This window comes from Paramisgurnus dabryanus, chromosome 4 (assembly GCF_030506205.2).
Source record: "Paramisgurnus dabryanus chromosome 4, PD_genome_1.1, whole genome shotgun sequence".
NCBI lineage: Eukaryota > Metazoa > Chordata > Actinopteri > Cypriniformes > Cobitidae > Paramisgurnus > Paramisgurnus dabryanus.
This window is the reverse complement of record NC_133340.1, coordinates 30,667,743-30,691,813: the sequence shown is the minus strand read 5'-3', so window position 1 is coordinate 30,691,813 and position 24,071 is coordinate 30,667,743. Positions and strand designations below refer to the sequence as shown.

The 24,071-nt window shown below is 36.2% G+C and overlaps 1 long non-coding RNA gene across 1 annotated transcript; it reads left to right on the top strand.

Annotated features, from left to right (window-relative positions):
* The first annotated feature begins 20,123 nt into the window (after positions 1 to 20,123).
* Positions 20,124 to 22,426, top strand: LOC135735671 (uncharacterized). The gene is made up of 3 exons (XR_010527685.2): positions 20,124 to 20,697; positions 21,021 to 21,731; positions 22,165 to 22,426. It is a non-coding gene; the product is annotated as an uncharacterized lncRNA (long non-coding RNA).
* Positions 22,427 to 24,071: the final 1,645 nt, after the last annotated feature.

The following is a 24,071-nucleotide window of genomic DNA, read 5'->3' as shown; positions in this document are numbered from 1 at the left end:
TTCTTTCTCTCTTCGAGTGATACGCCAGCATGACCTCACGTAATTGCGTAATGACGTATAAAGGTCACGTGTTACATATATGAAACGCACATTTGCGGACCATTTTAAACAATAAACTGACACAAAGACATTAATTAGTATCATTCCACATACAACAACGTCGGAACAGCTTTCTTCACACTTGTAAACACTGGGGCATAGTTTCGCATACATCATCCGTGACCTCTTGACGTGATGGCGCGTCACAGGACCGGAGGAAGACGAGAAGTTGTGGTTTAAAAGTAATTTTTTTCTTGCCAAAAATGACAATCGTTTCGCCAGATAAGACCCTTATGCCTCGTTTGGGATCGTTTAGAGTCCTTTGAAATGGCAATTTTAAACCGCATTAAAACTGTTAAGTGTTGGGGTCCATTAAAGTCCATTAAAATGAGAAAAATCTTAGAATGTTTTCCTCAAAAAACATCATTTCTTCTTGACTGAACAAAGAAAAACATCAACATTTTGGATGACATGGTGGTGAGTAAATGATCTGGATTTTTTTAAGAAAATTGACTAATCCTTTAATTTGGTTGGAGAGACAGGCATCTACAGTGTTCGTGTCTATAAAGTTTTGCTTTGCTGTGGCATAAACAAACGATCTTTTCATTTAAACACAAATATGAAATATTTCATATCTTTGACTTCTGACCATAACGTTAAACCTATTACTGCCCATGTGTTATTCAACAAAGAGCTAACCCCAAACAACCTTGCAAAATACATGTTCTTATCCAAAAGTCCCTGAACGTAACCAAGTTCATATTATTAATATGCTTGCCGAAAGCGACATCACACTGAGGTCAAATGACATGTGCTGCATGAGTACTCGATTTCTCTGATCACACTGAGGTCAGAACCCAATGTTCTCCCCGCGCAACAGTTTACCGCATGCACAATTCCATCTATCATGATAGTGTCTCTTCTTTGTGTATCATTAGATGTTTCTCGACTCTCTTCCTCGCCGACAGCAGGATCCTTTGTGTGCGCGGGTTACGATTGACTGAACAAGTTAATAAGAACATTCAGACTTGGCTCTGTAAAGCGTCTCTCCAGTCAGCAGAGGGTTCACACCTGTCTGTAACGTAAAACCCCACAGGACTCTCACTATGAATTGGATGAGAAGCTAGCAAGATTTCAGACAGCGCTGGAGAAATACTTGGCCAGACAGCAGTTTTGGGCTTTGTTTGAGGTACAATTATTAATGAAAATATTGTTTTGTTTGTTCACTCTGTTATTCTGTAAACAACAGAAACTGCAAAAGCTTTGAGTGTATCTGAGTGTTACTTTTGTTTAGGAATTCATTCAAAATCATGATTTATCTGACATTCTCTCTAGTACTACCATTTTTAAAACCGTTTTAACACATAAGAAGACAGAAGCAATGGGTGTGGCCAAAGCTTTTTAAGGAAGTGCGCCACCAAGGCCTCCAGGTTGGTATTTCATTTGCGCAACTAACCTTCGCCCTCTCGCAATGAGTTTCAGTGTCCATGGGTCTGGGTAAACCATGTGAACTTTGTGGATACTCATTTTAGCATCCTCTGATTTGGGACGTACAAATTCTAATTTCAAATACTATTTAGGGTGGATCGTATACAGATTGGGTTTTCAGATACTATGCATGCGCAAAGTCCCTCCCCCAGATGATGTCAGTCTTTAACGGTACATTCACATGGGGCTAAAAGGTTAACGCTTGATGGAAGGCTTGTCTGAAGCATTGCCAACAGCCAATCACAGTGGCTACAATTCATGCTCCGGTCTTGCATGAACGTAATTGGTTGGCTCATGCTAGGTAATTTGCATAAGGCGATCTGATTGGCAGACGTTTGTTCAACTTCTGTCGCGACCAACGGCAATGAAGCGACGTTGAAGGATCCACAATTCAGTTCGGCAATGTATGATGTCACCCATTAAGAATAAATGAGAGGTGTTAACGCTTACGCCCTGCGTGAATGTTCTGTAATGGTTGACGATTGGTTCTTTATACTGGAAGGCGGGACTAGAGAGGCCATACTGACCGTTTTGATCTCCCTTATTCATATCAATACCAGTGACGTTTGAAACCATCTTGGTAATAAATAATCACATTTGTGTGGGATCAGGCCTTGAAATATATCTTTATTTAATTATTTATTATTTACAGGGGCGTGCACATGATAAAAAAACATTTCTATAAATGTGCCAGACTTAGCTAAAAGGCTATTTTTATCTACAGACCCCTTGACAGAATGTTAAAAAAGTTACTATAAAGAAAAAAACATATACACTGTAAAAATGCAGCATTTTGTCAAATCAACGTTTATTTTTATGTTACTTTAACTTAACAAATTAAGTTAAACAATTTTAACTTGTTTTTATAAGATATGTCACTTAAAACAAAACTTAAAATAGTAGGCTGAATTGACTTGCAAAACCAAGTTTTTTAACATCTTTTTTTACAGTGTATTTATACAAACATACAAAATCACTAAAAGACAGTAATTGGACATTTTATCTGAATATATGTTGTATACATAAAAGATAAAATAGATAGCGACAGGAGATCACAAATAACCAAGAACAAAAATCGGGAAATGAGGATACTGATGTATGTCTGAATAATATCTAATAATACTTAATTAAAAAATAACTACTTCACTATTATTCTATTTGGACATTAATTTTCATTTCCTCACTCTTCTTACATTTTTATTTCTTTAGTTTCAAAAATATACTTTAGTTTATTAAAGTTTATTATATTTTATAAAATTCAGTTTATAGAGTTCAATCCAGATTACTGAATATTTGAAATAATTACTTCATTTGGTAACACTTAAAAAAGTTTTGTCAACTGTGAAAATGTAAGTTTTTTTAATTGGTAACAATTTTAAATATTTTATAATACATTTTTTTTCACTTAAAGTAAAAAAAAAAAAATTTACCAATTGAAGTATTTTTTTTTAAGTTAATCCAACTTTCACTTTTTTAAAGTGCATTGTAAGTTGTATATTTATATAATTGCACTTGTGACAAATAAAATCTTCAATCCTGAATAATATTAAATAATATAAAGAAATGTAATTATAATGTTTATTGATAGCAGATATATGTCCACAAAAAAGATATAAAGCTGTGATGGCAGTGATAAATGGGTTCAGTCCAGATAAGAGGCGGAGTCCAGTGGCCGCACCCACTCCCCTATTGGTCTGTTAGATTATATTACATTTTTATTTTTCTTCAAAGATGTTACTTGGACATGTTATTCAGATTCACCCCTTGAAAGAAAAATAACCCAGTTCTTTCACAAACATTGTGGCAGTATCAGTTGGTATCATGCTATTGTATCTCTGTGTGCTCCATATTTTATATAGTTTTGTACTTTAAGAAATGGCACTGCATTACCATCATGTTAGCATTCACGAAACATTACTATGATGGTATGTTTTAATCTTATTACCGTTGTACTTTTATCTGAAGTATGTACGTTCTATTTCCTAATGTGCTTTGAAAATCTCAAGTCTAGTAATGTTTGGAAACATCCTATGCAGTTGCGGCGATTCACAAAAACACAATAATTTCCTCTGGCCGTACACAAATACCGGATCCATAAAACCACATTATATATAAACAAAATGTGTACATACATAAATCCACCATACTAAAAGACTGTTTGGACTTGCACAGACTACAGACAACAACAATACACAACCAACACAAACTGTGATGTATATACCAAACCAATTTAGCCACACATTAGATCAATGGGCAGAGAGTAGGCGGTATTTTGTGGCTGCTCAAACACATTCGATCCCATGAGCGTCTACACCATGTTTTCGACTACCTCTGGATGTGGTCGAAAGTGGACAAGCTTAAAATGTTTCACAACCCGTAACACCTGTATTCAACGTCGTCCACGTGTAATCAAATCCACTACAGGCCTTAATACCAGGTGTAATTTATTTCACTCACCTAGGTTGCACACACCTATATATGTTCAATATTAGGAACGTACCAATGTTCAGATCTCTCCTACTAAATATATTTGAAATGACCTTTAATGAGCATCATCGTGATCTATTTTTTTCTGCTATTTCCGAATGCCAGGAACTGCCAAACGGAAACTAATGCTTTGGCCAATAACTATTATGATGTCATTTTGTTTTTAAGCGTCTGTTGTGTTTTGAGAACAGTTCAACAACTGTTGACAGCATTGCTAAAAGCTACTTCAACTGGAAAAAGTACTTATGTTGTAGCCTTGAGCTTTCAAGGCCAGCCAGAGTAATGCCAGTCATGAAGCAAAAAAGCTATTTCTTTTTATCTCTTTTTAGACCGCCTTGAAATAATTGTGTGTGCTTTGTGATCATTTATCCATTGCACAATTTATTATAGCAAAAATACAGACGGCTAACCTTAAAAAAAGGCTGGCTGGACTGGATGTCTTTCTTATCACTGCAGAAGTTTGTGTTGTGACCTAGATGTCTTATCATCTATTTTTGAAAACGCTGCCGTTTCTTCGGCGATCTCGCAGGGATTATGAGTCCTAAAGCCCGATGCTCTCTATACCTGAGAGGACCGATCTAAGCCGCCAGACATTGCTGCTTTTACATTAATTATATACAGCACAGACAAGTCTAATTGGCTTGTGGACTTTGAAATATGCAGTTTCTCTCCGCTCAAGTCCCTTTCATTGCGGTCCTCGTACAGTACCTTAGAGCCAGTTGTTATGAAGGAAAAAAGAGGCCTCTATGCATCCTTATACAGGCTGCCGCTTCGGCTGCAGTTGCTAGGCAACGGCAAGCCGGTCTCCCAGGCTGCATCACATCTTCAATCAGTGACAAGGGAGGCATAGACGAATAACAGGAATTAACCTTGAGATACTACGGTGAAGAAAGTCAGATGACACCACGGCGCCCGTTTCTGGTATAAATCAAACATGATCCGGGAAAACTTTCCCCCTTTTGTTTCTCAGGCGAACTTTCATTTCCTTTGAAATGTGGATTAAGGGATATGAATGCATGCGTGTCAAATGAAGTGGGTGAGAGATGAAAGAATCGGCTGATATTATAAATAGATGGAACAAAAGTTACAAGGATTTGTTGGAAATTGAATCCAAAGTATCAAAGAGGTAGGAAGTGTAATATCACACAAATGCAAGTAATTTTGAGTACGTTTTGGTATGATCACATTTTAAGGAGTGTGAAACAGTGCCTTACATTATCAAATAAATAAAAATTTCCCTTAAAATTTTTTTTTTACTTTACCAGGTTCCCTTTTTTGTTACTGCAACTCAAAAATATTAGTATCTTTGGAGTCAACTAATATATTTAAGTCAAATCATCTCATTTTAAGGCAACCAGGTAACTTATTTTTTTAATTTGAACCAGCAAATCCTTTTATATTCTTTTAAAATCATGAAGGTAAAATGAAGGTTTGGTTTTGCAAGTCAATTCAACCTATTTTAGGTTTTAACTTGAGATAAGTTGACATAACAGAAAAACAAGTGAAATTGTTTAACTTAATTTGTTAAGTTGAAGTAACATAGAAATATATGTTGATTTGACAAAGTGTCTAATCGCAATTTTAAAGTGGCTAATCGCATGGGTGTTGCACACAAGTCCATGTATTGTAGGTGAGAGCAGGGCACAACCTAACGCTTTTTGGTTTTGGCTCAATCGTTCAAAAAATATTTGAGTTTGATTAATTATATTTTTACATAAGCAACACACACACATCTCTGCTACAAATGAACATTTGTTTCTTGTACTTACCATTCTTGGACAATTACACCAAACGTGACAGAAGTGCAAACGTTACAACTTACCCCATAGATGGCACGGGGTTAGTTGTAACACTTGCTAAAAATATAAGTTAAAGAATAAGTTTGCAGGCAAATATTTCAATACAATTTTGTCTATATACTTGACAGGTATCAGCACTGTATTCATTCATCCAGCCCTTTTCTAACAATAGTTCAATTATAAATGGATACAAATGTCTAAATATGTGAGAAAAAGCAGCACAATTACGACAAAACATTTTTTTTTTATGTGACCCAGTCTGTAATAATCATACTACAGTTTCAAAATCAAATTCTGAGATAATGAGCATCAAAGTCTGATTTTAGCCATTAATTTCATTATGATTTCAATCTTTGACGTGACTTTATTCAATCAATATTAAATATATGAACAAAAATAAATTTGACAAACGATTTTTGATAAGACAGGCACATTTATTTTGTTGGCAGCCAGTAATCATCCGTGTGTAGTCTATTTAAAACAATGGCAAGAATTATGCTAACGTTAGCTGTTTTTATATCGTAAGTGCTGAGGGGTTAGTTGTAACACAGCGTTACAATTAACCCAGCTGGGTCAAAATATTTTTAAACCCACCAAAAAGTTGCTAAGAGCTGTGGACATATTTCAAAACGATGCTATGTTTTAGTCAACAAGGCACTGATTAATATGACATAGCATTGGATTTGGTATCTTACACACCCAACTAAGAAACCAAAAAAAAAACATATGATGAAAAATTGACTTAAATGCCACCAAAACACTCATTCATCAATAACTCTCTGGAAAAACATTATACATTGACAATAATTTGTGGGAGATCGCCTTTTGGCAGCGTGAAAAAAAAATACAGGTAAAACAAAATGCTCAACCTTGTGCAACAATGTAAACAGTCCGTGTACAACTAACCCCGCATTAGTTTTTGCCCTGTGCACCCCTATATTGTAATAGTCCAAGTATAACTGTATAATTGTAAACATCATAAGCAGTATAACTGTAGCGGTAAACAAGGCGAGACATACAAGAGTTAGTACCTTGCATCAATATGTAAAAAAACTATGTGGCCACCATAATTATTTGCCTTTTCCAACAATTTTTTTATCTGTAGTTATAAACATCCTAATTTGTGCAATGATATCTTAAGTTCAGCTTGAGTTTTCTGGGTCAGGTTCACTAAATGGAGCCGGGAGGTTTGGCTTCATGCCTCCTGTAGCTCAGGGTCACAGACGGCGGATGTCTGTAAATTGTTTGTTTGGTAGAAATCTGATGCTTATTTTGGACCAGTGCTGGGGTTCATGTGATGTGTGTAATGAAATGACCTTTTATTGTCATGCAATGGGGATAAAACATATATTTTATTTACACAGCAATAAATAATTGCATTACTTCTCCATACAAAGTAATTCCCATTTGTGATCATTACGAATAAGTGGCATAATTCCAGACATTGACACGTTTATAACAAGTTGTACATTTTATTTACCTGGGATTCAAACCCATAACATTTGTGATGCTAATGCAATGCTCCATCGAGCTACAGGAACATACACGACTGCTTATTATGAATATGACCTTATGCAGGTTATCCGGAGCTTATACATTTTGCATCACTTTACATTACAATGCAGTTGTATTTCATTATGATTTATGTTAATCTCACAGAGTGTGTTCAGAACAGCAAATGTGATTAAATTAAAACATCAATGCATTCGGATCGAAGAATGCACTTCTGAAAGCGTTAGATTGGATTTTTAAATGTGTTTTGCTAAGCCGACTTAGCAGGAAAGTGAATCCATAAGGTCACGGACTAATTCTGCCGATGGTCTTTTTATGGCTCAACAAACAAGAAGAGCAAGCTGTCATTGACGAAACGACTGTCTGAATGACACGAACCTCAACTGGGAGAATGACCGGAAATGCTCGTGGAGCAGACATGGATTTCTGGTCTCTCATCACTGAGTCCATATCCAATTAAATCAAATCAGTCACAAGCCGGTGGCCGGGTCTCTGGGAATCGGCGCTGCTGTTGTTTTTCTGTTTTGTTTGCATGCAATTGTGGGTTCCATCACATCTGTCTCCTCGGTTTACATCTTGCAGATTTGCATGGCCGTCCGATGTTTGACAGGGCTATTATCTCAACATACCGGCTGCTTATGAAATATTCAAAACAGGGCTCAACAACGTTTGGGGGTCTAGAAATAGAAACGTGCAGATTTGACCTTAACAGCCTTTTTTTGCGGAAGAGTTAATGTAGTTTCACTCATGTTTTGTTTTAGAAGCAATAAAAGTAGACACAAATAAAATAATTATTGACATTTCATTATTGAATTAAATCCAAAAAATCTGCTTTACGCAACTGATAACTCGTTTTTAAGTCAAAAGGCGTCACAGAAAATTAGTATTGATGTGCATGTTTGTCCGGCCACTCAAAGAAGTTTAATTCGAAATGAATCATCATGTGCATTATGTTAAATGAGAAAACGTCTCAATGGTTTACCTTACGTGCCTCACCAATTTTTAAATATCAGGGTTATTTTAACTTCATTTTCAGAAGCAATCCACCGCAGGCAGTATCTCATGTAAAGATTGAGCAAATTCAATCCCAGCAGGATAAAATAGTTCACTAAAGAAAAATGACTAAAACAATCAAGTAATTAACATGTGAGTAATAAAAACAACATCCTGAATGGCCCGATTTTCAATATGAACACTGACAGTGTTTTTGTTTGTTGAAATGGCGCGCAATGGTAATCATATACATTAAAAAATGCTTTTGTCAATATAAAAAAAAATGTACTAGGGATGCACAATATATTGTTTCAGTATCGACAATTGCAAAACCACGTCATGCACGTGCCCTCTCATTTTTTTTTAGCCAAATGGATTTTGCATGCAACCTCAGCATCCATTAATCTGTTATTTGTCTTTTCATCTGTTTAAAATACACAATATTATTAATTTTGTGATGCATCCTTATCACTTTTCACAGATTTTCGCTGTTTTGATCGTGCTACGTTACTTTATTAAGGCAGGCACTGCAGATGCAACAGCGCAGTCGCAGACGTCATCAGCATCTGAGTACGCTCGCAGGTTCCTTGCTGCTGCATTTTGCTATTTGAAGAATTGAAACGTTGTCCGAAATGCTCACAACAATTCCAAACCCCAGTACAGTAATGTGCAGTTAACTCTGAGTCTCGACGTTATACAGTATATTTCTAGATATAACTTTATACAATGCCAGAGTTCATGGGGGTAAAACTTAGTGCAAAAATGCGTTCCTCTATAATTGTATTTAAAATAAAGGTTTTAAATCATTATCGAACATTAAAATCAATAAAATTACTGTTGCTTATGTCATTGCTTATACTGTATACTTTATGGATTTAAAATGACATTAATTTAATAGCATAACATAGTTGTTTTGCAAATGCATTAATGGCACAATTCAACAGAACATGTACAAAAAATGTAAATATGATGCCAATAGATCTTTATTCTGATTGAATTAATTGATATAGTTAGAAATGTAAGTGGGAGGGAGATGGCAAAGACTGTGAAAGCTCTATAATATTTATTTTAATGGTTGTTTATGCACAAATATCTGTGAGCTGTGAACACTGTGCTCCCTTTAAAAAAATTGGTGCATGACACCCCTAAATACCGCAATGTGTGCATCTGCGATAGTCACATCACAGAACATGCAGAGCTCTTTATTCAAATAAAAAACTAATTCGGATGGCTTTGCCAATATTACACTATATAGGAATGTTTCAAATGGCAAATGCAAATGACAAATCAAAGAATTAATAACATTTCACCTAGCAAAACACATGGTGTTACCAATAAATACGTTCTGGTCACTTAACAAGCGATGTGTAATACATTGCCTATTTTCTTTAAGTTGCCAATCTGAAGCTATACAAAATATGCAAGGCTGGGTTTGTCCCTTTTGACCCATTGGGTTGAAAATTACCCAGAGTGAAGGTAATGCATTGTAAACCTTTCATATGATATTTGTGAAAGTCTAAAGCAGAGCAATCACAAACAATCTGAACACAAACATGTGACCGTGCCTGTGAAAACTCAGCTAAAGTTATTTTTGTTGTAAGTTTATACATGAAATCATCCTACATAATGTAAAGGAATTTCTGTGAAAATATAATCTTGATATCTTTTATATTGACTGAGTAAGGTCAACATTGAAATCAAACTTTGATGCTCCTCATCTCATCATTAGATTAAGACTTTAGTCTGGATTTCACAGACAGGGTCATATACGGTAAGACATTTATCAAAAACCACAAATTTAATCTGTTTTGCCTTAAATAAGCAGCAATGTGGACAAGAAAATTATAGCAACCTTTGGCAAACCGCCAAATAAAACTCTAAACAAATCTATTTGAGTATTTTCCCAAAGATTAAAGTGAAAGTTTTCAAGAAACATTTCACTGCAAATGGGACTGCATAATGATGTGAGAACCGGAGTGCTTTGAGTTCTGATTAAAAATTGAAGAGTTTCCAAACTAAACCAATTAGGTAAATCAGAAAAATTACGTACAAATTGCTTGTTAACGCTATTATGCGAAGCCAGTGGAGTAAATAGTAAAATGTTTCAAAGCAGTCGGCAGTGAAGCAAAACAGGCCTGCATTTGCAAGTACAAAAACATTGACATCTGTGCATATTAATCTGAAGGTATGATAATATTTTTACAGTCATTTTAAAAGCATTAAATGGAAAAGCATTATGTTAGAGGTGCAAAAGTTTTAGATTTAAGAAACACATACTGATAAGTGTACAGTATGTGAGGAGCTCAGATGCAAAAGCCTCTAAACACCACCTCCATCAAAACATGAGATTGAGTGAGTGCTCTCGGCACGTTTTATAAGTTCATCAAATACTTTGCTTCAAATTTGTTTAATCCTGGACTCTGTCATTTAAAAAAATACTGGTTTGTTGGCAAAATCCATTAAGAGTTTGCTAAAAATATAAATTTACAAGAAAACATGTCAGATGCACTTGAGTAGTGTGCACACTAAAGCGTTTAGGCTGGTGCCTGTTTTCAATTGTTTCCAATGGAAGCGTGGAGCTTTTCAAAAAAGCCGGCAGCTGGCGGTTTTTCCATGCTCACCACTGAGCGCCGAGAGATGAAATATATTCAACTTTGGATGAAAAGCTCAGCACGTCAATGTTACTCTCACTCGGCCGTCCAATCACAGTGGAGAAGGGGCGGGATAAACATCACAACCAACCAGCGCTGAAAAAAGCTGTCAGTCGGCGTCCGCCTGGCATTTTCAGCCAGGTTTAAAAGCTTTGGTGTGCATACCCCCTTAGAGATTTTACATCTGAGCTCTCATATTTGGCACCTGGCAAATGCATAAATGTAAACGTCATGATAACTTACCAGTAAACACCAGCTGTTTAAAGGGATAGTTCGGCCAAAAATAATATTAAACCCGTGATTTACACCCCCAAGCCATTCGAGATGCATATGTCCATCATTTTTCAAACGAACACATTTTCAGTTATTTTAGAAAATGTTTTAGATCTTTCAGTAAATCAAATGTAAAGTTACAGGGTCCACTCCTTCAAGTCCAAAAAATTTGCATCCATCCCTCACAAAATAAATCCAAACAGCTCCATGATGATAAACGAAGGCCTTTTGAGGGTAATCTGTGCAGTGTTGTTGTAGAAATATCCATATTTATAAACTTTATTAATGAAAATAACTAGCTTCTGGTAACGTCGCCATCTTGGAGGGTTCTCTGTTGCTGCTCTGTGCCCCCGCCCTCCGAATTTGTCATATGTCACTAAGAAAAGTGCGTACACTACACTGATACTCTCTCCTGAATACAGAGAGTCTAAGATGGCGGCGTTACCGGAAGCTAGATATTTTCGTTTAGAATATGTGAAATATGGATATTTCTACAACGAGACGCAGATTATCCTCAGAAGACCTTTGTTTATAATCATGGAGCCGCTTGGATTTCATGGGTTTAATATCATTTTTGGCCAAACTATCCCTTTAATATCAGATATCAAAACTCAAACATATCAGATTGCAGTTTGTTGTAGCCATTAAAATAGAATAAAAAGTAAACAGAAGAAACTAACATCACTTCTGGTTTACATTTCCTCACAGTTTCTTCCCGGGCATAAAGTTGTGCGTGAAGACGTTTTATTCAAATGAAGATAAATTCAACAAAAACTTAAGAGCCAAGCACGAGCCATGCACGACTGACTTAATATCATTTTTTTAGACAACAGTTTCCCAGCATCGCGGTGGATTGTTGTTTGAGGATGTGATTAGATTCTACATTGTTCGGTGAACACTCAAACAAACCAATTAAGAAGATGGGCTTTCTGCTGTTGGAACAATACCAGAAATCCCTTGACAGCCAATTAGAGGAGGACTTCTCATGTCCTCAGACGTCAAGAAGGTCTGCAGAGCTACTGTAAGGTGAAACAACAACTCCAGGACCTAATCTCATCCACGCTCCAAGAGTTTCTGTTTGCTAAGAAGTCAATGCAAAGTCGTGTGTAAATCTACCAGTACTGTTGGCAATTCATTGGCGTGCATTATTCCAAATGTAAGAAAATAAGTTTAATCACTCTGGCATCTAAGACTAACGTTTCACAGTTATTGTCGTTTATTATACATTATACTATTTCTCTCAGTTTCATGTATTTAAATATGTCAAATTAAAATCAAGGAATAAAACTGATCCCTCTGTGTGTGTTACTCGGAAATCATCTTTGTACTTCATCAGTGTTCTGGTTCATAAAATCTTGTATCATCTTGGAGTTGCTGTACTTTAACCAATCAATAAATCAAGCAAAGTCACATTGAGGTACAATTCTAGAAAATAAAAACTGTGTCTGAGAGAACAGAAGGTTGTCACGATTCAGTGATGTTGATCTTTCATCCTTCATTGACCGATTTCATTGATGTGGTTGAACAACTTCTGTCAAGGTTTAAAAACACAAGCTTTAATGGTTAAAATGCCAAGCTTTTTTGGAGGCGTGGCTTAGCGGTTAGCACACATGCTGACCTTGCGCTGCGGTGCTCAAATGGTTGCTACCACAGTTCCACTATGGTGCCATTTATGCCGAAACATTGTGCCATGGCTGTCTACACAATTATTAATAGGAATACACTGTTATAAAAACAGCACTATTTTATTTAATATTTCATTACATATTACTATACATGTTGAACAACATAAAAGATGAATAGCAAATGGTGCAAGCACAACAGACTTTTAGAGGAGAAATTTCACAATACTTTTTTAGGATGTCAAAATACATCTTTGAGTACATATGTGAAGTTTTAGCTCAAAATACCATATAGATAATTTATTATAGGATGTTAAAATTGCCACTTTGTAGGTGTGAGCAAAAATGTGCTGTTTTTGGGTGTTCCCTTTAAAAATGCAAATGAGCTGATCTCTGCACTTAATGACAGTGCCGTGGTTGGATAATGCAGATTAAGGGCCAGTATTATCCCCTTCTGACATCACAAGGGGAGCCAAATTTCAATGACCTTTTTTTCACATGCTTGCAGAGAATGGTTTATCAAAACTAAGTTACTGGGTTGATCTTTTTCACATTTTCTAGGTTGATAGAAGCACTGGGGAACCAATTATAGCACTTAAACATGAAAAAAGTCAGATTTTCATGATATGTCCCCTTTAAAGGGAATGGGAGATGAGACTCTGATTGGTTTATTGCACGTTATGCCCAAAACACACCCATGCATGACTCCATAAAGAGAATAGGTAAAACATTTTGGACCATGCGCATGGTGTGCCAACCATTTTTTTTTATTGTTAAACTAGCACAAGACAAAACCTAAGTGCTCCTTCAGACCATGCACTTAGATCGTTAAAGGGGTCAAATTACATTGCTAAAAAGAAAATAGTTTTGTGTATTTTAAGCAATGCAATATCTTTCCATGGTTTATGATTCAAAACCACATTATTTGTTTTCATACCATTCATTATTGTTGCTGCGCTGTGCACCGCCTTTTTGAAACGCATTAATTTGTAGAAAGCTCATTGTTTTAAACAGTCTGATTGGCCAACTATCCAGTGCGTTGTGATTGGCCGAATGTGTGATGGAAATTTTATGCTCCGTATTATGAAGATCAACTCCCAAAGCCACTTCCGTTCCCTTCAGACCCCAGTACATTTTTGAGGGTGTACCAACGCATAAGCGGGCAGAATTATATGAAAATGTGCATCAAGTCCATATCGACTCTTTACGGAAGTAAACTAATGACTAAAATCCCTGCATTTATTGTAGTCCAAGAAAAGAGATTTGAGTTGAAAAGGAAAATATGGGCTCTTTAAAATAGGGCCCATAGAGTGACATGGTTTATACTTTTGGTCACAATGCAAATATGTTTTTTTAAGTGATTGTAAGTGTACCTTAGGGAATTAAAAATATTAAATTAGCAAAAAATATTTTTAATCTTTGGCTAAATTTAACATTTTATTTTTAAGAGCATTACATGAAATCATCTAAATTAAGTTAACACAGCAGCAATTATAGTGAAAAAATTTGCAAAGTGAAATTCAGGCTAATCTTATTTACATATTAAAATCAAAACTAATATGTTTTTCATAATCATGACCATTCACACACATTATACAATAAAAACATATGAGATTAGTCATAAAATTTGAATGTTCTCTTATGGGAAACAGGCTGTTCTCTCTTACAGATTCAAATTCCCTGAGAGACAAAATTAAAGTCATAATTAAATTATGAGCTGATTTCGTTTTTCCTTCGTACAAAATATTCCAAGCATCAGCAATTTTTTTTATTACATGTGTCATGCTGCAAGGATAAGCAGCATAAATAAACTCGACTGATGTGTTAAGCATCACAGATTTGATTTGTTGATTCCATGTAGCACCACCGAACTCCGCCTCACAATGAATTGTGGGTAATATCAGCCGTACAGTGTGCATGAATCTGCATCTACTTTATATTCATTTCAATTTTCAACATACTTATTTAAATTTCAAATACTATTTACTACACATAGTATGCAAATCGGGATGCAGGGTGTATTAAAGGCGGGGTGCATGATCTCTGAAAGCCAATGTTGACATTTGAAATCACCTAAACAAACATGCCCCTACCCCAATGGAATCTGGACCTTCATTTTATAGACCCGCCCCACACATACGCAACCCAGGCAATAATGTCTGTTAGGAGACACACCCCTTACTGCTGATTGGCTACAAGTATGTTTTGTAGTCTGCCTGACTCCTGACTGTGTTTTTCAAAAATCACGCACCCCGCCTTTAAAGTAACAAGATGTGATGTTGCCTAGCAACCATAAACAGCTCCACTTCCTGTTATGCTCTCAGCGAGGCAGTTGCCGTTTTAAGGGAATCTGATGCTTTGTATTGTCACATCATTTTGATGCCCTCACGTGTAAACAACACAAAGCTGTCCTGCCCACTGATAGCCTTAGAAATTTATCTACTGTAGTAAAGTATAGCACATTTTGCTGCACAACATATACTCACCCGGCCCAAATTGTAAAGTATGGCATTAAAGTAATTCATTACCACTAACACTGCCTCACTAGTTTTATGACTGACACACACACACACACAAACTTTAAAATATATCTCAATCAATGAAACCCTATGTGCGCATCTAGCATTAACAGATAATCAACCGAACAAACCAGCTGCATTACGAATGTCAACAGTTCATTATAAACTCCATCTTCCTTTGGCCATTATCACATTGACTCAAGCTTGAAGGACAGTAGCAATATTGTCTAATGATACAAACCTCATTGCTGTGTTACAATATAACAGGGCAAGCCAGAGGCTGTGCTATCGGCACTACTTACAATAACAGAGGCCGTCTGAATGTGTGAGACAGGTACGTGAGTGTGTTGCAGAAACTTCGCCGATCATCCATGAGTTTATGAGATGCTTTGACTCTCAAATGAGATTTATGAATTGCTCTTGCTGGCATTGCTGAATCCTTGGCTGTTATTTGCCAGCAGATGTTGCAAGATGTAGAAAGTAATTGCATGACTACACAAGTTGTTCTGGGTTTATCGATCACATTACAGTTTAATATCACCTCACCGCATTATTTCCAAACCAGTAATGGTAGCTTTTGAAAGGAACAACCTTAATATTGATGTAAAATACATTGTAATGCATTTTACTGTAGGTTGCATTGGATAAAAGCATCTGACAAATGCATAAATGTGATCCTGTAGCTTAATTGGTAGAGCATTCGCAGCACAAAAGGTCTTGGGTTCGATCCTACATGTACATACTTATAAAATGTATAGCTTGAAATGCACTGTACTGTAAGTCGCTTTGGATAAAGCATCTGACAAATGCATGGATGTAAATATAATTTTTTTGTTGGCTCTAAACATTTTGCTCTTTCACATACAAGAAAAAAACTAAGTTATGTAAATGATGTTCCCCTTTATTTATTTTTAAGTGAACATCCCTTTCAGACTGGGATCTTGAAATAGCTTTGGCTTGGTTAGTTAAGCTACAGGCTCATAAAGACTCCAGAACACACACGCACACTTTGATCACTTTGAGCAAAATGATCCGTATGAGATTATGTACCACAGAAACATCACAGATGGAGAGATGTGTTTGTGGGTGTATTTATAGATGCAGACAGATAGAGAAGGATTAAGATCAGAGAAACCCAGACGACTGGGTTTCACCGGGTCACCCGTCTGAGGATGAGGCCTATAGGCATTAACAGAGCGGTTTTGTCTTTCATATAAAAAAAAAACACCTGAAGGTTAACTTGATGTCCTTATGGCAGATATGTACAGTTTATGGTGTTAACAATCGAAACATATTTTATTGCATTTATTGTACTGTATGTATACATAAACGTCGTTGAAACAATACCCGGTCACACAGATCCGACTAAAAACGTTGTATTATGCATCCCAGACCAGTTGGTGATGTCACATGATGTCTGAACATGTAACACGCATGATTCCACCATTTGCACAAATATATGTGTTTACAATAAGGCAACGTTTTCAAAAGTTTGCATTTTAGGCCCCCCAGCTTGTAATTGGCAAACTGAATGCTGTGCACAGAAGTTGGATGAAAAAAATGCAGCATTTTTTAAAGAAGGCACTAGCAGAAAAGACATTGCAACGACGTTGAGCCCCGTATATGGTAAGGACAAACCTGCAAAAACGGGTTTAATATTCGCTACGTTCGAATTTATTCGGCAAATGCATTTCCATCTCCCATTTGCATTCACTCTTTTTAACATGAATCAAAAACCACCTCAAGCGAGCGTAAAAACGTTTTGCAAATCAAGGGATTTTTTATCGTTTTTATGCAATATTTCAAAATGTGCATTAAAACATGGCAATGGAAACATGCTTAATGACGCACAACAAGTCGTCAGATGGGAATATCCAATCGGTCTGCTCAGTCCTGAGTCCTGAAACCGTAAGTAGAATATCAGAATCTATGTGTTTTTTTCCTGCTTACACGTTGGTGGGTTCGTGGGCAGAATTGAGTCACTTTAACTCTTTCGCCGCCAGCATTTTCATGATTTTCACAAAAGTTTAATGCCTTCCAGAAAATGCTCCTTTTTAAATATATAAACATACAATATATGAAATAAAAGAACAGACCCTTTGCTTTCAAACAAAAAATCCGTTTCATCCTACCTTCATGTGTTCTGTTTTTATCATCTCTCAAATATGTGTAGGTTTCATCAAAAACACCAAATTTTGGGCAGAAAGCTGAGATAATTCCATTTTTGTGAAGGACTTTTGATAGAGATCAGATTCAGAGCGATCTTTAAAACATACACGGACATACAGCTGTTTGCCCTAGGGCAATACTTCAGGTTTTTATAAGTTGCCACCTGGTGGATAATAGCGGTATTGCAGATTGACGAGATAACTCGTAAATGGCAGGGAAAGAGTTAAACATGCAGTGTAAATGCGGACTTCGTTTTTTTTTACACAAACAGAATAAAATATTCATGATGTGTATTCAAATTGCTCCTTATTACATCATCCTATTACATCATCCTCTATACAACACCGACATAAACTATAACCTACTGTTTTATTTAGGCGGCTTTCACACTAGTACTTTAGGGGGCGTGCACACCAAAACTTTTACGGCCGCGACCGGCGAATGTTTTCAATTGTTTCCAATGGAAGCTCTGCGTTTTTCAAATAAGCCAGCAGCTAGTGGTTTTTCTTCCGCACCGAAAACGGCGCCCGACGGTTTTTCCCAACTTTGGGTAAAAAGCTCAGCTTGTCAATGTCTCAGCACGGCAAATATCACAGAAACCAACCGTCTCACGGCTGATTTATCAGAGCTACCAAAGCGCTTAGCTGAAGAAAGGTGGCAATCAGCTGAAAAACAGCTGGCATTTGGCGTTGTCCAGGCTTTTTCAACCGCGTTTAAAAGTTTTGGAGTGCACAACCCCTTAGGGTTCGATCAGCCAGATCTCACAAGAATCCGTACGTATTTTATCAGTTGGCTTATTTGTGTTAATTCGTACAAAGTGAATCGTACAAAAACGTATGATTATCATAAAAAAAAAAACATAACCAAACCCCAAACCTTGCCCTTAACCCCAAAGTCATGGTGGCAAAAGAAAATCATACAAAAATATATTAATGTGTTTGTAGGATTTAACACGAATTAGCGTAAATATGTATGAATTGCCATGAGATAGCGTTGGTTCAATTGGCGCCACAATTCGCTTCATTTAGATGATGTGAATGCTATTTTACACCTGCAAACTAAAGCCCAGTCTGCCAATAAATGTTCTTTAAAACGAACTCTTCTATGTCCTGCCCGAAGTTCCTTTTTTAATCTCAACACAGAAACTGTGCTCTTAAAGCCATTTAATCGGGTCTTTAAGTCTCCCGGCATGGTTGCCGTTTTATGTAGTGGCTATTTTCCGTCTCACTTGTTATTATATAGAACATTTGAACTAAACCACTTCTTCATTGTAAAATTAGCCTCTCTTTGAACCAAAGTCCATAAAACCAACTTAAATTGCCACCTGCAAAAACAGCTGCTAGTGGCGTCAAGTCAACTGAGGTCATGAAACTGGATATTTTTATAAAAATACATACAGTGGCCCATAATTCTGTGTTATGACAACCATCTATTTTATTTAGCACATTTCTTCCAGTACAGATTTATGACAAACAGCATGGGTCATTTAAGATCAACCATACCTCGGCTTCTTTCAAACTACACCTGTCTCAAAAACGCAAACCTTTTGTTATTTATTGTTATGTTTTGGTGGCTACATTTGAGGAATATGACTACATAAAGGCCCAATCCCATTTCTCTGTCTTACCCCTTACCCCTTAGTTTTTCCACGTTCATGTAAGAGTAAGGCCTTTCTTCTTTCTCGTGAACGTACAAAACTAAGGGGTAGGGGTAAGGGGTAAGACAGAGAAATGGGATTGGGCCTTACTCTTCATTAAATTACTCCTTATTTACTTACATGTCAATACATTTGTTATTTATGTTATGTCAATATGAATGTTTAAAAGAGAATGTATGCTTCTGGCAGATGCTGTTACAAGTGACTTACAGTGCATTCAAGCTACACATTTTGGGAATCGAACCCACAAGTTTGGTGTTGCTAAAACAATGCACTACCAACTGTGGTACAGGGACATCGTATTGTGGACGGTACCACAAAACAACAACAACAAATATTTTGTAGTATATGAACTCCACTGCTTCTCTCTCATTGGTAGTCGCTTCCAAAAGTCACTCATCATTTGCATAAAGTAAAACTTTTCTCAACTTTCTCAACTCGAAAGTCGGCACTTATCCATTGAAATGAATGAGATCAAGTTTGCTCTGCTACTGCTAGTCCCTGGTAGTCTGAACGGCCCATAACCCTGCAGTTCCTTATAACTTTTAGCAAAAAAATATACACTTGACGTGTGGGACCTGGTCATAACACACAGGCTTTATGAGTTGATGAAAAATCTCTTTAATTATTACCTTCTGTACACGGATATTTCCATTTGAGTTTCATTAATTCATATTCATACAGTGAGCTTAGATTACCTCTCTAGACACCCTTACATATTATCTCTTGTTATGCGGATGGAATAATTGCTTTATAAGAGACTTATCAAATTATACTCTTTATTGAAATTTATATTAGGCTCGGACTGTAAACCATGTCACGTATACAGTACGTTCTTAATTCTCCACTTTTATATGGAATTATATTTGTGTCAAATTAAATGAACGCAACTTTTGCAAAAACAAACAAAAATATACATTGATAAAAGAAAAAAACATTCTGAAAATAAAAACAATCATCTAACTAGCAAAAAAATTTACATCATCTTTAAATAAACTGCATTCTTTGTTTATGGTTTTCTAAGTTTCACTTTCACTTAACATAGTTTTGAATGTGCTGCAAATGTTTTCGTTTTCGCTTTTCAAGTTTTCGTTTGCGCTTCGCAAATTTACGTTCTCCATTTTGACACAAACCTCTCGTGAGGGGCGGGCTTAACAGCGGTTCGCTCTTATTGGCTTGTGATATTTTGATTGACAGCTCATTGAACCGGAACCCCGGAACAGATGGTGGCAGTAGTGCACCAATAAGCTGAATGCCAACCGCTGTTAAAAATAACAAGAAGAAGAATATCTGACGCTGTTTTTCAGCGGAGCTGCAAGTAGTCTAAACAAACGCTAATAAGAGTATATTAAAGAACATTAATGATAAAACACGGATAATTTACACATCAGCAGAAGAATAACAATAGGTCAAGATGAGTAATCGGGAGGCTCACGGTCCGGAGCATCAACACCATCCTCCTCAGCCGGACAATCGAGGCAACCTGAGGTAAGTTTGTAATAACTATCAATATAAATAAATAATCCCACTGCAAGTTTTATTAATGTGAAGACTGCAACAGTTGTGTTAAACTGTATATAAATAGTATTGCGTTTCTCAAAAGCAGAGCAAAGATCGTTACGTAACAGACTATTTGTTCCATAGTTTACTTTGGCACATATGTTAGGCTTACAATGGATATGTGAAACGCGAAGATAATGATCTTTCTTTAATTGTGGTTAGGAAAACAATTCTATCTTTGTTATTGTCCATACAAAAACAAATGTAAGATTTTAGCCTAATTCGGCTTTTCTTTTTATATTATTTATCAGGACCAAAGATTGTCATTTCTCCAGGTAGGCACTGAACCAGTTCATGTTGTTCTCTATATATAAAATACCACTTTAAAGGGGCTTTGGTATATTTTTAGGTGTTTTTAGTTGATGTTTTTATAATATTTGAAATGTAACAAGTTCAGCATAGAATTCATGTTAGCTATTCCTACAAAAACAAGTGTGAGAACATATTTTGCAGCGTATGTTAAGTTTAAATCAATTTTAATTCAAATCAATTAATCTTTAATGCACGTTTACAAGAGCACCGTGGTACATAAGGTTAAAATGAAGCCTTGAAAGTGGTAGTCATGTTTGCTGTTACTGGTGGGACAGAAAGCTCTCTTTGAAAAGATAACATTTTAAAGATCTTTACTTGTGTTCAGAAGATGAACAAAAGTCTTAAGGGTTTGAAACGACTTGATGGTGAGTAAATGATGACAGAATTGTCTTATTTAGGTGCATATCTGCACCACATCTGGTGGTATTCAGCCTACCTGCCCTTAATGTTGAAATGCCACTAATTTGGTTTCCATAATACTTCACATGATGATTTACTATGGACAAAATTTTTTTAATAAGCTACGATTTGACCATACTTCTCTCTTCTTTTTTTTTTAGAATTGAGCCTCTATGGTGTGATGTTTGGTCGGCCGTCTCTTGTACTATGAAGAACTGCAATGGAAGAAGAGACAGTGCTTGATTCGGCAGGTGAACTGCACCTATTTTGAAAGACCAGATTTAATTTTAGAATATTTATCAAGAATTAATGTTTAATTTTTCATCTTTTATTTTTATTCATAATTCTAGCTGGGTAGGTGGCATGACATTAAACTATTAATAAACAACAAAAACACTGTAATAATACATCCTTCCCCCCACACTTTTTTTGCAAAGTCATTACTCATTATCATAGTAAGTAGTGTGCTGTCCCCTTCCCCTTAAAGCAAATGTGGTCTCAAGACTCATCCAATGCCATGTGTAAATAGGGCCTATGTTACATGAGATTGGAATATCATAAAGGATTTTAATCTTGACATTCATGTACTTGCATATAGTTACTTTGGCATTATGTAATTATGTGTCCTTAGAAATGTATCAAACTAAATTTTGCTAGCATTATAACACCTTGTTTCTTTTTCAGATGGTGGAACAACTTTTTCAAGAGGAAATTGTTGACATTGTCACAGAGGATGATGGTGTGGTCGTGGTGCCAGAGATCTATTGTCCTTTGTCAGACCAAAAGCCTTTGATATCACCATTGAATGTCTAGGAGTTATACCAACAGACACTTGATGTCATCCAAAGACTGTGCTCCATTTAAATTGTAAAAGTCATTTTCAGGTTTGAAAGATGCAGAAGTTGGTTCACAGATGTACTTTTTCTTTAAAACTATTTCCCACCTGTAATCACAATGGAGACTGCTGGGCTTCCCCTCTTATTGTGTTCAGATTCATATGCATCTGCAGGGTTATTCATGCCAACACTTTATAACGTTGTGCTGGTAATTTATCTTTATATATCATGCCTTCTCAATGCGTCTGTCAGCCTGTGCTTTACATATCTGAGAGTCAACGCAGCTAAACATGAAGGACAAATGCAAAACATTCATGTTATATATCGGCATATGGATGATTAGGTTAGAAACTGCTTTCTGTTTGTGTGTTTAAACATCACGACATAGAAAATTTACTGTCTTCCATTTTCTGTTGTGTAATAAATCATAGGAAAATCACTTTAAACCATTCAACCATTTAATTTCAGAAATAACTTTTTTGTAACAAAAATATTTAAGACTTTTTAAACCATGTATCACAATCACAAGTGGTTTTTGTCATCCTCATCCCATCTCCATATTGTTTCTTTATTCTGCTGAACACAAGACATTTTAGAAAAAGAAGACATTTTAATAAATGATGGTTAGCACACATGAGACTGTACCCATTGACTTCCTTAGATTTTATTTGTACCTTAGACGTTAATGGGTACACTCTCCTGTGTGCTTTCCATCATTTATCAAAATATCTTCTCAGCAGAATAAAGAAACTTAAACAGGTTTACAACAACATGAGGCTGAGTAAATGATAACAGAATTTTCATTTTTGTGTGAACTATCCCTTTAAGACTCTGTAAACCATTCAGATGCATGTAAAATCATTAACAACTGTTAAACAGCATCTATAAATGATAAAAAAGACATTACTATTGGGAGAAACATTTTGTCTAGACATTTGAGTTCATTTCAACCGACACTGTAAAAGTAAGCATCATGTTGCACTGCTGTTTCCATTCTTTCTTTAAATTCATTTGCTTGGCCTTCGGTGCATGCATGTGTGATCAAACTCAGTTATTTGGAAGGCGTTTTTCTCTGACAGAAGCAGGTGCCTGTCAACCACTGCATCACCCGTGGGACAGAAAGTGCTGCCTCGTCCTGAGTATCGCCGTCTAGGTCAGTAAAATAAACAATAAGCATTTAATGACATCACTACATATAGCACAATAATCATTAAACACAATTACTTTAAAATGTATAACTTGTTTGTAACTAATTGTTGCTTTAGAAAACCGCAAGTTTACAAGGTTAACATTAGAACCCTGAAATTTTGAAGCTGGCCACCCTGTGCAAGGCTAACAGCAAAAACCTCTTCAGCAGCACATAAATAAAACTTGCAGTGGGATTATTTATTTATTTTGATGGTTATATTACAAACTTACCTCAGGCTGCCTCGATTGTCCGGCTGAGGAGGATGGTGTTGATGCTCCGGACCGTGAGCCTCCCGATTACTCATCTTGACCTATTGTTATTCTTCTGCTGATGTGTAAATTATCCGTGTTTTATCATTAATGTTCTTTAATATACTCTTATTAGCGTTTGTTTAGACTACTTGCAGCTCCGCTGAAAAACAGCGTCCGATATTCTTCTTCTTGTTATTTTTAACTGCGGTTGGCATTCAGCTTATTGGTGCACTACCGCCACCATCTGTTCCGGGGTTCCGGTTCAATGAGCTGTCAATCAAAATCTCACAAGCCAATAAGAGCGAACCGCTGTTA